The sequence below is a fragment of the Urocitellus parryii genome, chromosome 5 (genome assembly GCF_045843805.1).
Source record: "Urocitellus parryii isolate mUroPar1 chromosome 5, mUroPar1.hap1, whole genome shotgun sequence".
Classification (NCBI taxonomy): Eukaryota; Metazoa; Chordata; class Mammalia; order Rodentia; family Sciuridae; genus Urocitellus; species Urocitellus parryii.
Window position 1 is genome coordinate 66,668,312 of NC_135535.1, and position 13,601 is coordinate 66,681,912.

At 40.4% G+C, this 13,601-nt stretch overlaps 1 protein-coding gene across 3 annotated transcripts in view; it reads right to left on the bottom strand.

The window, feature by feature from the left end:
• Spats2 (spermatogenesis associated serine rich 2) overlaps positions 1-13,305 on the bottom strand; it is a 108,389-nt gene extending 95,084 nt beyond the window's left edge. For all 3 annotated transcript variants that reach the window (XM_026407101.2, XM_077798595.1, XM_077798597.1), the window contains exon 1: positions 13,017-13,305. The gene's annotated coding sequence lies outside the window, so the exon portion shown is untranslated. The remainder of the gene's footprint in view (positions 1-13,016) is intronic.
• Between the last annotated feature and the right edge of the window lie 296 nt (positions 13,306-13,601).

The window sequence follows — 13,601 nt, forward strand, 5'->3', positions numbered from 1 at the left end:
TATTAAAAAAAAAATTCTGTGAACTGGGGCCATAGCTCAGTGATACAATGCTTGCCTAACATGTGCAAAGCCCTAGGGTTGAATCCCCCAGACCACTTAAAAAAATCTGGTATCAGCACAGAATATATTTGAAAGAATATATAAGAGAAAGTGCTACCAGTGGGAAGAGAACTGGGATATTGTTTTTATCATTTATTTCTACACTATTCAATTTTATTTACCTTATCTATACATTGCCTTAAAAAGAAGTTAACGTGGGGGCTGGGGATGTGGCTCAAGCGGTAGCGTGCTTGCCTGGCATGTGTGCGGCCCAGGTTCGATCCTCAGCACCACATACAAACAAAGATGTTGTATCTACCGAAAAATAAATATTAAAATTCTCTCTCTCTCTCTCTCTCTCTCTCTCTCTCTCTAAAAAAAAAAAAAAGAAGAAGTTAACGTGGGCTGGAGCTGGGGCTCAGTGGTAGAGTGCTCACCTAGCACGTGTGAGTCCCTGGGTTCAATCCTTAGCACCACATAAAAATAAATACATAAAATAAAGGTACTGTGTCCGTCTACAACTAAAAAAAAAAAAAAAAGTTAATGTACATTTTTAAAAGTATACATGGATAATAGTATTAAAGTATGTAACAGATTTAAAATTCCAAAACAAGGAATGACTGACTTCATTAAGGACTAAGGAGTCATCAACTGACTTAAGAAGGCATTGCAGGGCTGGAGTTGTGGCTCAGTGGTAGAGTGTTTACCTGGCATGTGTGAGGCCCTGAGTTCAATCCTCAGCATCTCATATAAATAAATAAATTAAATTAAACATACAGTGACAATTAAAAAATATTAAAAAGAAGAAGGCATTGCAGGCAGAGTTCACAGAACTCTGTTCACAGGCACAAAGTCATCCTCAAAAACAGGAGAGTTCAGGGCTGGGGTTGTAGCTCAGTGGTAGAGCACTTACCTTGCATGCATGGTCCTGAATTCGATCCTCAGCATCACATAAAAACAAATTAATAAAAATAAAGATATTGTGTCCATCTACAACTAAAAAATTTAAAAAAAAAACGGGAGAGTTTAGGATAAAGTTAGGGAGTAAAGGGAGAGAGTACCTTCAGGAGGGATTTTAATAATCACCAGTTCCTGAATGCAAATACTTCCCGTTACTTATTCCAAGAAAATAATATAATTTAAATTTGCACACAGATTTCTGTGTGTTCTACTTAAACCCAGCGTCCCCTCCAAATCATGACACAATAAAACAAGCATATCTAACTATAAACCTATAAGAAAACATTAATTCAAGTGGATACAATCCTGACTACAGTGTAAAATTCTAAATAAATTACTTTGATATCTTTCTTATCTCCATTTGACCCTTTTTTTTTCTTTTTTTTTTTTTTTTTTTTAGTGCTGTGATTGAACCCAGGAGTCTGCCACTAAGCTACATTTCCAGCACTAGCATTTTTTATTTTTTATTTTGAGACAGGATCTCATTAAGTTGCTAAAGCTAGCATTGAATAAAATTCTCCTGCCTCAGTCTCACAGTTGTTGGGAATACTTAATATACATGCTCCACCACACCCAGACTCAATTTATCTTCTTTTGACTATCCAATAAAGCCAAGTTGCAGGGGCTGGGGATGTGGCTCAAGCGGTAGCGTGCTCGCCTGGCATGCGTGCGGCCCAGGTTCGATCCTCAGCACCACATACAAACAAAGATGTTGTATCTGCTGATAACTAAAAAAATAAATATTAAAATTCTCTCTCTCTCTCTCTCTCTAAAAAAAAAAAAAAAGAATTAAAGCCAAATTGCAATAAGTAAAAAAAAAAAAAATAGTGGTCAGGCATGATGAATGGCACACGTCTATAACCCCAGCTACTCAGGAGGGTGAGACTTCTTAGAGGATTCAACGTTAGAGGCCAATCTGACCATTGAGCAAGACCCTGTCTCAAAACAAATTTTTTAAAAAGGGCTGAGGATTAACTCAGTGGTAAAGCACTTGTAAAGCAGACATGAGACCCAGGTTTAATCCTCAGTACCACCAAAAAAAAAAAAAAAGTAGCACATCAACTACATAGGATTAAATATAAAAAGAAGGCTTCCCTAAGTTTTCAAAAACTTCTAATAGTGGGGCTGGGGATGTGGCTCAAGCAGTAGCGCGCTTGCCTGGCATGCATGCGGCCCAGGTTCAATCCTCAGTACCACATACAAAACAAAGATGTTGTGTCCGCCGAAAACTAAAAAATAAATATTAAAAAATTCTCTCTCTCTCTCTCTCTCTCTCTCTTAAAAAAAAAACTTCTAATAGTGGCAATTTACAAGCAAATGTCTAATAACAAGGCAGAATGATGAAACATGATCTAAATCTCAACTATAACTAGATGACATTTCTGCTTTGTAGTTCTTAGGAATAAAATAAACTTTAGTGATATACTACTAATTTCTGCCAAAGATAAGCTAATTTTATGTACATGTGCTTCTAATTCTTTTTTTTTTTTGACAGATTCAAACCTTTATTGACAACAAATATAGGTTTTTGTTGCCTCTCTATTCCTATTCGGAAATAATAAGCAGATTCCCACCAATGCAGGCCATTCGTAGCAAAAATAATTATAGCTATAACATTAACTAATATATAGAGAGTGCATACTATGTGCATTCACTAAGCTATAGCCATTAAAATTCAATAGCTGGGCTGAGATTGTGGCTCAGTGGCAGCATGCTTACCTAGCATGTGTGAGGCACTGGATTCAAATCCTCAGCACCACATAAAATAAACAACCAGACTTGGTGGCACACACCTATAATACATACCAGCAGCTTAGAGGCTGAGGTAAGAGGATCTGAGTTCAAAGCCAGCCTCAACAACATAGCTAGGCCCTACACAACTCAACAAGACCCTGTCTCTATAGGGTCTGGGGATGTGGCTCAGTGTTCAATCCCCAGTAACAAATAAATAAATAAATACTACACAATTCAACAATTTCACTCTTAGTTAAGACCCCAAAAAATTGAAAACCGGGCTGGGGATGTGGCTCAAGCGGTAGCGCGCTCGCTTGGCATGCACGCGGCCTGGGATGGATCCTCAGCACCACATACAAACAAAGATGTTGTGTCCACCAAAAACTAAAAAATAAATATTAAAAATTCTCTTTCTCTCTCTAAAAATAAAAATATTAAAAAAAAGAATTGAAAACATATATTCAATAAAATATAGTACACGAATGTTTACAGCAGTATTATTCACAACTGTCAAAGGTGGAAATAACACACTGACCATCAGTAGATAAATGAATACACAAAATATGATATCCATACAATGGAATAGTATTCAGCCATAAAAATAAGTAAGGTTTGATACATGTTACAACATGGATGAACCTCAATACAATGCTAAGTGAAAGGAATATGCAAAATCACATACTGTATGATTCCATTTATTTAAAATATCCAGAATACTGGGGCTAAGGCTGTGGCTTAGTTGTGGAACACTTGCCTAGCATGTGTTAGGCACTGGGTTCGATTCTCAGCACCATATATAAATAAATGAATAAAACAAAGGTCCATACATCTAAAGAAATATTTTTTTAAAAAAGACTGCCTTATTTCATTTAAAAAAAATCCAGAATAAGTAAATCCATAGAGATAGAAAGCAAATTGGGGGTTGCCAGTAATGGGATTGGGAAAAATGGGAAATAAATGCTCAATGAGTATGGAGTCTCCTTTAGGGATAATGTAAAAGTTCTGGATAGCCTGGCTTGGTGGCTCATGCCTATAATCCCACCTACTCAGTAGGCTAAGGCAGGAGAGTCACAAATTTGAGGCCAGCTTGGGCAACTTAGCAAGACCTTGTCTCATAAAATAAAAATAAGATAAAAGGTGGGGATATAACTAAGGCAGAACATTCCTGAATTCAATCCCTACTACTCACCCCATGCAAAAAAAAATTCTGGATAGAGGTGATAATTACATCACATAAAACAGTTAATTTTATGTTATATTAATATGTAATATTTAAAAATCTAATATTCATGACAATTCTGTAGTAGGAGTTACTACAGCACCCATTTTATGGATACAGAAAACAGCTCAGAGAAATCAAATGATAGCTGGGCACTGTGGTACACACCTGTAATCCCAGCAGCTCAGGAGTTGAGGCAGGAGGATCATGAGTTCAAAGCCAGCCTCAGCAATGGTAAGGTGCTAAGCAACTCAGTGAGACCCTGTCTCTAAATAAAATACAAAATAGGGTCGGGGATGTGGCTCAGTGGCTGAGTGACCCTGAGTTCAATCCCTGGTACCAAAAAGAAAAAAAAAATTTAAATGACAATCAAATACAGATAAATAGAGAATCAAAGCTATATTTGTGCACCCAATGGCTTGTGCTCTTAACTAACAAGTTGTACAGCTTCCCTTTTTTTTTTTTTTTGAGACATTCTCACTACATTGTCCAGGCTCTCCTCCAACTCTTGGCCTCCAACAATCCTTCTACCTCAGCCTCCCCAAGTAGCTGAGGTGTGTGCCACTGCACAGATTCAGCTTCCCTATTTTAACAAGAAATTAAAAGAAAAATATCAAAAATATGAGACATGGAAATATCTGAAATATGAAACTTAGAAATATCACTACTGGCAATCATAACCAATGCCATTTAGTAGATCTACATTTCAGGCATCAAAATATTCACTTATGGGCTGTGGGTACAGTCCAGTGGTAGAGCACTTGCTAGCATGTCCAAAAACCAGGATTCAGCCAGGCAAGGTGTCACACACCTGAAATCCTAGTCATTCGGGAAACGGAGGCAGGAGGATCACAAGTTCAAAGCCAGTCTTAGCAATTTAGTGAGGTCCTTCGTAACTTAGCAAGACCCTATCTCAAAATAAAAAATAAAAAGGGCTGGGGGTATGGCTCAGTGGTTAAGTGTACCTGGGTTCAATCCCCAGTACCAAAAGAAAAAGGAACCAGGATTTGATCCTCAGTATCTCAAAAAGAATTTTTAGTTAATTAATTAAATTTAAAACTTCAGCTACCAAGAAGGCTAATAATATGCTTGGGCCTATTTCCCAATGGAAATGAGTAGCCAGGAGAGTGTAAAAGGATCTTGTGTTCTCAGCTGTATTGCCCAATCAAAATGTTATTGTGTAAAAACTGAATATAATTTGACTTATTCTTATGGAAGTGTTAAGATTTTAGGTAACAAGCAATCAGAATGAAGGAACCAAATATCTCTGCTCTTTGAAGAATCTTTCCTACTTCATCAGTCTAGATGCCCAAACACACATTTAGGGGATGTGGCTCAGTGGCTGAGTGCCCCCGAGTTCAATCCCTGATACCAAAAAAAAAAAAAAAAGTAATCATTGTTGTTGCACTGTTTCTTGTGTTCCCAAATTACAAAAACATTGCCAGGCTCAATGGTGCATGTCTGTAATAACAGCTACTTAGAAGGTTAAGGAAGGCAGACCGCAAGTTTGAGACCAACCCAGCAACTTATCAAAAGTTGTCTCAAACATCATTTTTAAAAAAAGCAGATGGGGAGTGGCTGGGGATATAGCTCAATTGGTAGAATGCTTACCTCGCGTGCACAAGGGTTTGGGTTCAATCTGCAGCACCACACACACACATACAAAAAAAAAAGGCAGATGGGCCGGGCATGGTGGCACACACACTATAATCCCAGAGGCTGAGGCAGGAGGATTGTGAGTTCAAAGCCAGCCTCAGCAATTTATCAAGGCCAAGCAACTCAGTGAGACCTTGTTTCTAAGTAAAATACAAAAAGGGGCTGGGGATGTGACTCAGGGTCAAGTGCCCCTGGGTTTAATCCCCAGTACCATAAATAAATAAATAAATAAATAAATAAATAAATAATCAATCCCCGGTACCATAAATAAATAAATAAATACATACATACATACATACATACATACATAGAATTTAAAAGGTAGATGGTCCAGGTGTGGTGGTGCATGCCTATAATCCCAATGGCTTGGGAAGCTAAGATAGGAGGATGGCAGGTTCAAAGCCAGCCTCAGCAATTTATCAAGACCGTGCTTCAAAATAGAAAAATGTTTAAAAGGGCTGGGATACAGGGCTAGAGTAGTGGCTCAGTGGTAGAGCACTCACCTAACATGTGCGAGGCGCTGTGTTTGATCCTCAGCACCACATAAAATAAATAAATAAAATAAAGGCATTGTGTCCAACTACAACTAAAAAAAAATTTTAAAAAAGGGCTATGGCTCAGTGGCTAAGCATCTCTAGGTTCAATCCCTGGTACCAAAAAAAAAATTAAAAAGGCAGGTGATTGGAGATGTAGCTCAGTGGTAGAGCTTCCCTGGGTTCAACCCCTAGTATTTTTTCACATTTTTTATTGGTACATTATAGTTGTACATAATGACTTGTTGTTACATATTTGTATATGTACACAATAATTTGACCAATACCCCTCCGTAGCACTTCCCATCTCCCTCCCCCAATCCCCCCAAAATTTTTTAAATATTTTATATGCAGTGCTGAGAATCGAACCCAGTTGGCCTCATACACGCTAGGCAAGCACTGTACCACTGAGCTTCGACCCCAGCCCTCTCAATTTTTTTTAATTACAATAATAACTCATATAATATAGTTTAGCTTATATAATCATCATAACATTATGAGCCACCATACTAATGATAGATGTTCAATGTGAACTTTTTAAATTCCTATATAAAATATAAGATTTGAGTCATGACAGAAATGAGAAATGTTTTTTTTTTTTTTTTTTTTAAAGAGAGAGTGAGAGAGGAGAGAGAGAGAGAATTTTTAATATTTATTTCTTAGTTCTCGGCGGACACAACATCTTTGTTGGTATGTGGTGCTGAGGATCGAACCCGGGCCGCACGCATGCCAGGCGAGCGCGCTACCGCTGAGCCACATCTCCAGCCCCTAGAAATGAGAAATGTTATCACAAAGCTTTTAGATAATCATCTCAAAAGTCTACATGTAGATACCAAGATATAACAAAATAAAATCTGGGTCTATGCTAAATGGTTCACTTAGTTCTGTGGTACCACCTATCTCTCAGGTGTATTACTTTGGCTTCCTGTCATTCCATATTAGTTATAAATAAGAGTTTTGCTGTCTTCATCAAATGTAATGAAACCTCTCATAATGAAATCCTTGTACAGAGGACTTTTTGAGGACATGCTGGTGAACAACAAAGGCAATTTACTATAAAGATGTATGAGGATAACCTAACAAGGTAAGCAGAAGAATTCTGTCACACACTAATGCACATTTCAAATCAAAGTAACAGTAGGCCAGGAAGAGAAAGCAGTGGGCTGACCACATTGACATGCTATAATGACAGACCAAGTAGATAGGTAACGAAAAGTGCTGTTCTATTATGGGGAATAGGCTTAAAACAATAGCAAGCCAATAACTGGGCAGACCATGTGTACTAAAATAGGAGACCCTATAGGTTTTACAAATTTGTGTTTTCAGTGCTATCCAAGTCACTAGAATAATGGTAGCATCTTCAAATACAAAAAGATGTTCACTTATCTATCCTGACCCATCCACATCATATAATGGCCTTATCACAAACCTTCTCCTCAGTCCCAACACCCTTTAGCCTATTCCAAAGAACACACACACACTCCACAACTAGTAATCATGTCATCCTGCTAATTAAGTAATGTAAAAATCTTCCTTCTTACCAGAAACCCATGGTTGTTATTTAGAGTTTGGGTCAGGGGAAAAAACCTCATGAAATCCCTGAAGATCCCAAAACACCTCTAATCAACTTGCTCCTAACCACAAACTAGTCATAGGACAACAGCTGCAGAGCTTGCCTTTAAGCCAGAAGCAGTAGTGCATGCCTGTAAATCCCAGTGATTCAGGAAGCTAAGGCAGGAAGATCACAGGTTCTAGGCCAGCCTTAGCAGTTTAGTGAGGCCCTAAGAACTCAGCAAGACCCTACCTCAAACTGAAAAAATAAAAAGGCCTGGTTAAGCACCCCTGGGTACAATGCCCAGTACCAAAAAAAAAAAAAAAAAAAAAAAAAAGCTCCAAGAGGACGATGGGGAGGGAGAGAAGGAGTAGCTGCCTTTAAATATCTTCAGACCCTGCAGAACATTTTAAGGGTCTGGGGCTACTACAGAATGTATGTAGTTTATTTCAGGAATCCACTCCTATAGGCTACCATACTGGATATGAACATGCAGATTAAATGCTGCCCTCCAGCCAATCCTTAATATAAAGCAACCTAAAGATAAAAGCAATTACGAATTTCAAATCTTTAAAATATTTCAGAACTAATTTAACTCTCTAGTAGTTGGGCTGAGTTTCAGACAGACCACATCCATAGTAAGTATGGGCTTACTTAAAGTCTCCTTCAAGGCTCCTGGAAAACAGCATTTGAGCCTGAAATCACTTTGAAGCCAAATAAGCTTAAGAAACAAGATGCAGGGGTGTGACATTTAGAAAAAATGATTTGGGACTTGAGACCCATTCTAAGGGACAGCTCACCATAATTACTTCAATCTATTATATAGGGTATTATGTGACAATTCATATACATGGAAGGGAAAAAAATGGAATCAATGACTTCAACCAGTTTTACTTCCTGTTCTATTCATGTATTCCAGGAATCTGTTAGAAATATTTAAACGTATAACAGCTGAGCAGAGTGATGCACACCTGTAATTCCAGCAACTTATGAGGTTAAGGCAGAAAGATCACAAGTTTAAGGCTAGCCTGGGTGATATGAGTACCAGAAAATATTATAGAATTATTGAATGTAGATTATGTTAATTAATATATGTGTTAGATAAAGACTGTAAGCATTATGTCCATGATGTAATATAAACGACAAAACTTAGATAAACTACGGAACTTAGATGGACTTAAGATAGTGATGGAAGAGTATACCCAGGCGTAGACTGAAGAGCTCACCCAGTTATCAGCTGCAAGCACAATAGAACTAGGACTTAAAAGCCCAGCCTTCTGAAGCCTGGCAGGACTAACAGGATCTGGATAGAGAAACAGAGAACTCCGCTGCTGTTGTTCCCCACCCCCCAGACTCCTCCTGGATGGAGTTCCAGCAACCTGGACTTAAGACACATCACAGGTGAGCGTCTGGGACCCCTGGGTGTAGACTTAGGACTCAGAATTAGGATGTGTGTCTGAAGTCTAATGAGCATTACTAAAATAGATTTGGTTGAATCTAACTGTGCCTCAGACTGAGTCTGAAGAAACCACCCGTGACTGTGGGCAACTTGGTAAGGTCCAGTCTCAAAACAAAAAATAAAAATTTCTGGCCAGGCGCAGTGGCGCACAACCATAATCCTGGTGGCTCAGAAGACAGAGGTAGGAGGATCAGAAGTTCAAAGCCAGCCTCAGCAAAAGCAAGGCTTGCTAAGCAACTCAGTAAGAGCCTGTCTCTAAATAAAATACAAAAAAGGGCTGGGGATGTGGCTCAGTAGTCGAGTGCCCCTGAGTTCAATGCCCAGTACAAAAAAAAAAAAAAAAAAGAAGGCAGCAAAGTATACAACAAATGCTTTACACTATTAACACATTTTTCAGACACAACACACAACACTCTGAAGATTATCACCCATAGTGCATGGGTGAGTGGAAGGATCTGTATACCACAAATGGTTCCTTACATGTTAGATACACAAAAACTGGGTAAAACAATTCCTTTTGAATCATTTCCAATACGAAGTATCCTGCTAACAATACAGGAAGTCAGTAGAGAAAGCACCATTACTCATACATAAAAGCCAAGCGCTACCTTCAGGGGAACATATAATAAAATGACCATTTTAAAGTAACTGAGCAGCTAGGTACAGTCATGCATGCCTGTAATCCCAGCAGCTCAGAAGGGTAAGGCAATAAGATCACAAGTTCAAAGCCAGCCTCAGCAACTTGGCAAGGCCTTGTCTTAAAAAATAAATAAATAAAAATTAAAAGGGCTGGGGATGTTGTTCAATCTCAGGTACAAAAAAAAAAACAAAAACCAGAAAATTCCCTACCCTCCACTCCCCATCTCTAGCCTCCAGGCACTAGGCTGATGTTCTGGCCAGTAACCTATGTTTCCTCTCTCAGGCCACAGCTGTTTCTCTTTATTTCTCTAAAGTTGCCTCAGTCTAGGTTTCTTGGATCCTATCTATATTTAGAGGTAATGTCAGTACCAACTGTGGGCTCAACAGGTGTTTGGAGAGCATTTGAGCCTGAGCAGTTTTTATTGTTTTCCAGAGTTAATTGGTTTTGGCTCCACAACTGCTTGCCTTAGCTTTTACAAGTAAGAATGCCACGTATGCACCATACTTCAGCAGTACACTAGACTAAATAGAAAATCAAGTATAATTACAAAACAAACTCTTAGCAGAAAGATGTTTTTAACCACATTATCAGGACCCCAGAAGCTCTGTTAAATCACAGGGGAAATAAACTGTCCACTAACCCAATCTTCATCAAAATCACTGCTGTCATATCAAAATCAAGTTTCCTATGCTTTACTACATACCAAGATAGGGTGGAACAGAAAGAAAAATCAGGCAGTGAAGATTTAAAGAAGGTAGCTGGGCATGGTGATGCACACCTGTAATTCCAGGGACTCGGGAGACTGAGACAGGAGGATTGCAAGTTTAAGGCCAGCCTCGGAAACTTAGCCAGGCCCTAATCAACTTGGTGAGGCGCTGTCTCAAAATAAAAAATATAAAGGTTTGGGGTACAGCTCAAAGGTAAACCACCCATGGATTCAATTGCCAGCATGGGGGGGGGGGGAAAGATATAAAGAAGGCATCCAAAAGAGCCGGGTCTGGATTCAGCTTTTGTTAGTCACTAATTCTATGACCTTAGTAAATTATTTAACCTCTTAATTTACAAAAGAGGAAATAATTGGGGGCCCCAGTTGTAAGCTCAGTGGTGGAGCACACACTGGGTTCGATCTTCAGCACCAAATAAAAATACATAAATAAAGGTCTTGTGTCCATCTACAACTAAAAATATTTTTTTAAGAGAGAGTGAGAGAGGAGAGAGGGAGAGAGAGGGGGGGGGAGGGAGGGAGAGAGAGAGAGAGAGAGAGAGAATTTTTAATATTTATTTTTTTTAGTTCTTGGCGGACACAACATCTTTGTTGGTATGTGGTGCTGAGGATTGAACCCTGGCCGCACGCATACCAGGTGAGCACGCTACCGCTTGAGCCACATTCCCAGCCCTAAAAATATTTTTTAAAAAGAGGAAATAATTGTGAGGATTAAATTAAATGAGATAATGCGGGGCTGGGGATGTGGCTCAAGTGGTAGAGCATCGCCTGGCGCGCGTGCGGCCCAGGTTCGATCCTCAGCACCACATACAAAGAAAGATGTTGTGTCTGCCGAAAAACTAAAAATAAATAATATTTTTTTAAAAAATGAGATAATGCATAAAAAAAAAAAATCTTAGAACCTTAGAACCTTGCCTAGCCCTTATTATCACTGAAGACACTGCAGTCACTTCTTGCTTTGTTCAATTTTTATAACATACTTATATAAAAGTACAATTTATCTTCCACCCCCCCATACTAGGGATAAAACTCAGGGGCACTCTACCAGTGAACTACATCCCCTTCCCTCTCTACTTTTTATAAGGTCTAGCTAAGTTGCCCAGGCTGACCTCAAACTTACAATCCTCTGGCCTCAGCCTCCCAAGTAGAAAAGTACAATTTAGATTATTAATTTTGGTCCCTTATAAAGTAACCAAATGCTACCACTGGAGATACAGCTAAGAAATAAACTGATGCCCAGAAATCTTTAGATGAGTCAGCAAAACTTAATGCCCAAAAGCAAAAAGCTTAACATGGACTATTTATGAACACATATGGTAATTACAATTTCAAAAATCAGCAATCTTCTATAGTACCATCAAAAATTTAGTCTGAAAATCCAGTATTAATAAAATGCAAAGATTATAACTCCAGAAATACTTTCCCACAATATTCCAAAATCACCTTAATTCAAACTTGTAAAGTATGAGGCAGCCTGATAATTTAGAGTCAGCACCAAGACACAGTATCTTGGGTAGAACCCCAACTCTTTTCCATGAATATAAAACCCAGTAAAAAATGAAACATGAATATTTCTCAGTGAGAAATTGCAATTCTAACGAAGTACTGATAACCTGGATTTTATCAAGGCTATTCATCCCCTTTTGGTCCAACTAAAACAAGTGCTGGGTTCCCCAAACACCCTCAACTCTGCATTATCACTGATATAACTCAAAGCAATATATTTTTGGTGATGTGTTTAACTACAAGTAAATTACCTAGCATTATCTGCTCAACAGAGGAAAAATAAGTATTATAGATATGCTTTTTTAACAAAACGGACTCTAAGTGATAATCAAATTATTAAAAAGAATGGTGTGTACTCCTTAGCAAAAGGTCAAGCCTGAGAAAAACCCATTTCTAAAAGAACCCAATCATCCTGGATGAATTAAGAGAAAGATAGTTCTCTAGTCCATCTACCATGGACTCTACACTTCAGCTTTAATTCAAATCCTATCTATTGTATTTCTGTACCTCTTTTTGCCTTGTTTTCTACTCCGTTTCCCTCTCAATTCCAAATATGCCCTTCTACTCCTCATCTTCAAATTCCATTACTGCCCTCAAATCCTAAGGCTCTCGGACACCCACGCAGATGACCTTAGGCATTCCCACTTCATTGTACTTCAGATGCCAAATGATCCATTTCTTTCTTTCCGATCTTGCTCGTTTTTTCTTAAAATCCAATACCCCACACACGCTCATACCAGAGTTCCCCTTCATTCCATTGTTTCCCTGGCCTATCCCTCGGAAACTCTCAGACCTGGTTGCCTCGCCCGCCCCACTAACCTCAGAAACCCTCGACCCTCTGGGCACTCCTGGTCCCAAAGGGCTCACATCCCCCTGTTCTCGGTTCCCCAACCCCCAACAACTGCCCCCTCCCCCTTTCCCTTCCTGGAGCCCGCCCTCCACCTCTGTGACCCACTGAGCCCCGCCAACCTCTTCGACCAACACCCCAGCTCACCTAGCCCGGGCCCAGCAGTCGCCGCGTCCCCCCCCCAGTTCCGGGCTCTGAGTCCCGGACGCTCCGGGGTCTGAGAAGAGGAAAGGAGATCTTCTGCCTCCTTCTATTCTGGAGCCGCCGCCGTCACCGCTACGCTCCTCCCCCAGCTCTCGCAGGGCCCGAAGCCGCCCCGCCTCCACCGCCGCCTTCCCGGCTTCCTAGGACGACCCGGCGGCAGGCCGGGAATCGCAGCGCGGCTGGGGGCTGGAGTGCCAGCGATCCACACCGACCCTCAACCTGGCTCGAGCTGCTCGCCCCGCCCCGGAGCCCTCTCGGGCGCGTGCGCGCTAGCCGGCCAGAGCGCAGAGCGCGTGCTCGCGCCGGCGCGAACCTGGCGCGCCGAGCTCGTGGCCGTTGCAGCTAACCCGCGCGCGAGCGAGGCCCGAGCGCGAGGCGACCCGCGTGCCCTGACACCTTAGAGTGGAGAGGTGTGGGGCGCGAGACGGACTCAAGTCGGTCCAGTTACCGCTTTTTTCAGGCGCTGGTCTCTCGTGCCGCCCGCCAGCTCGCACGCTAGAGTTGAAGGAACTCTGGTTTTGCCGGAGA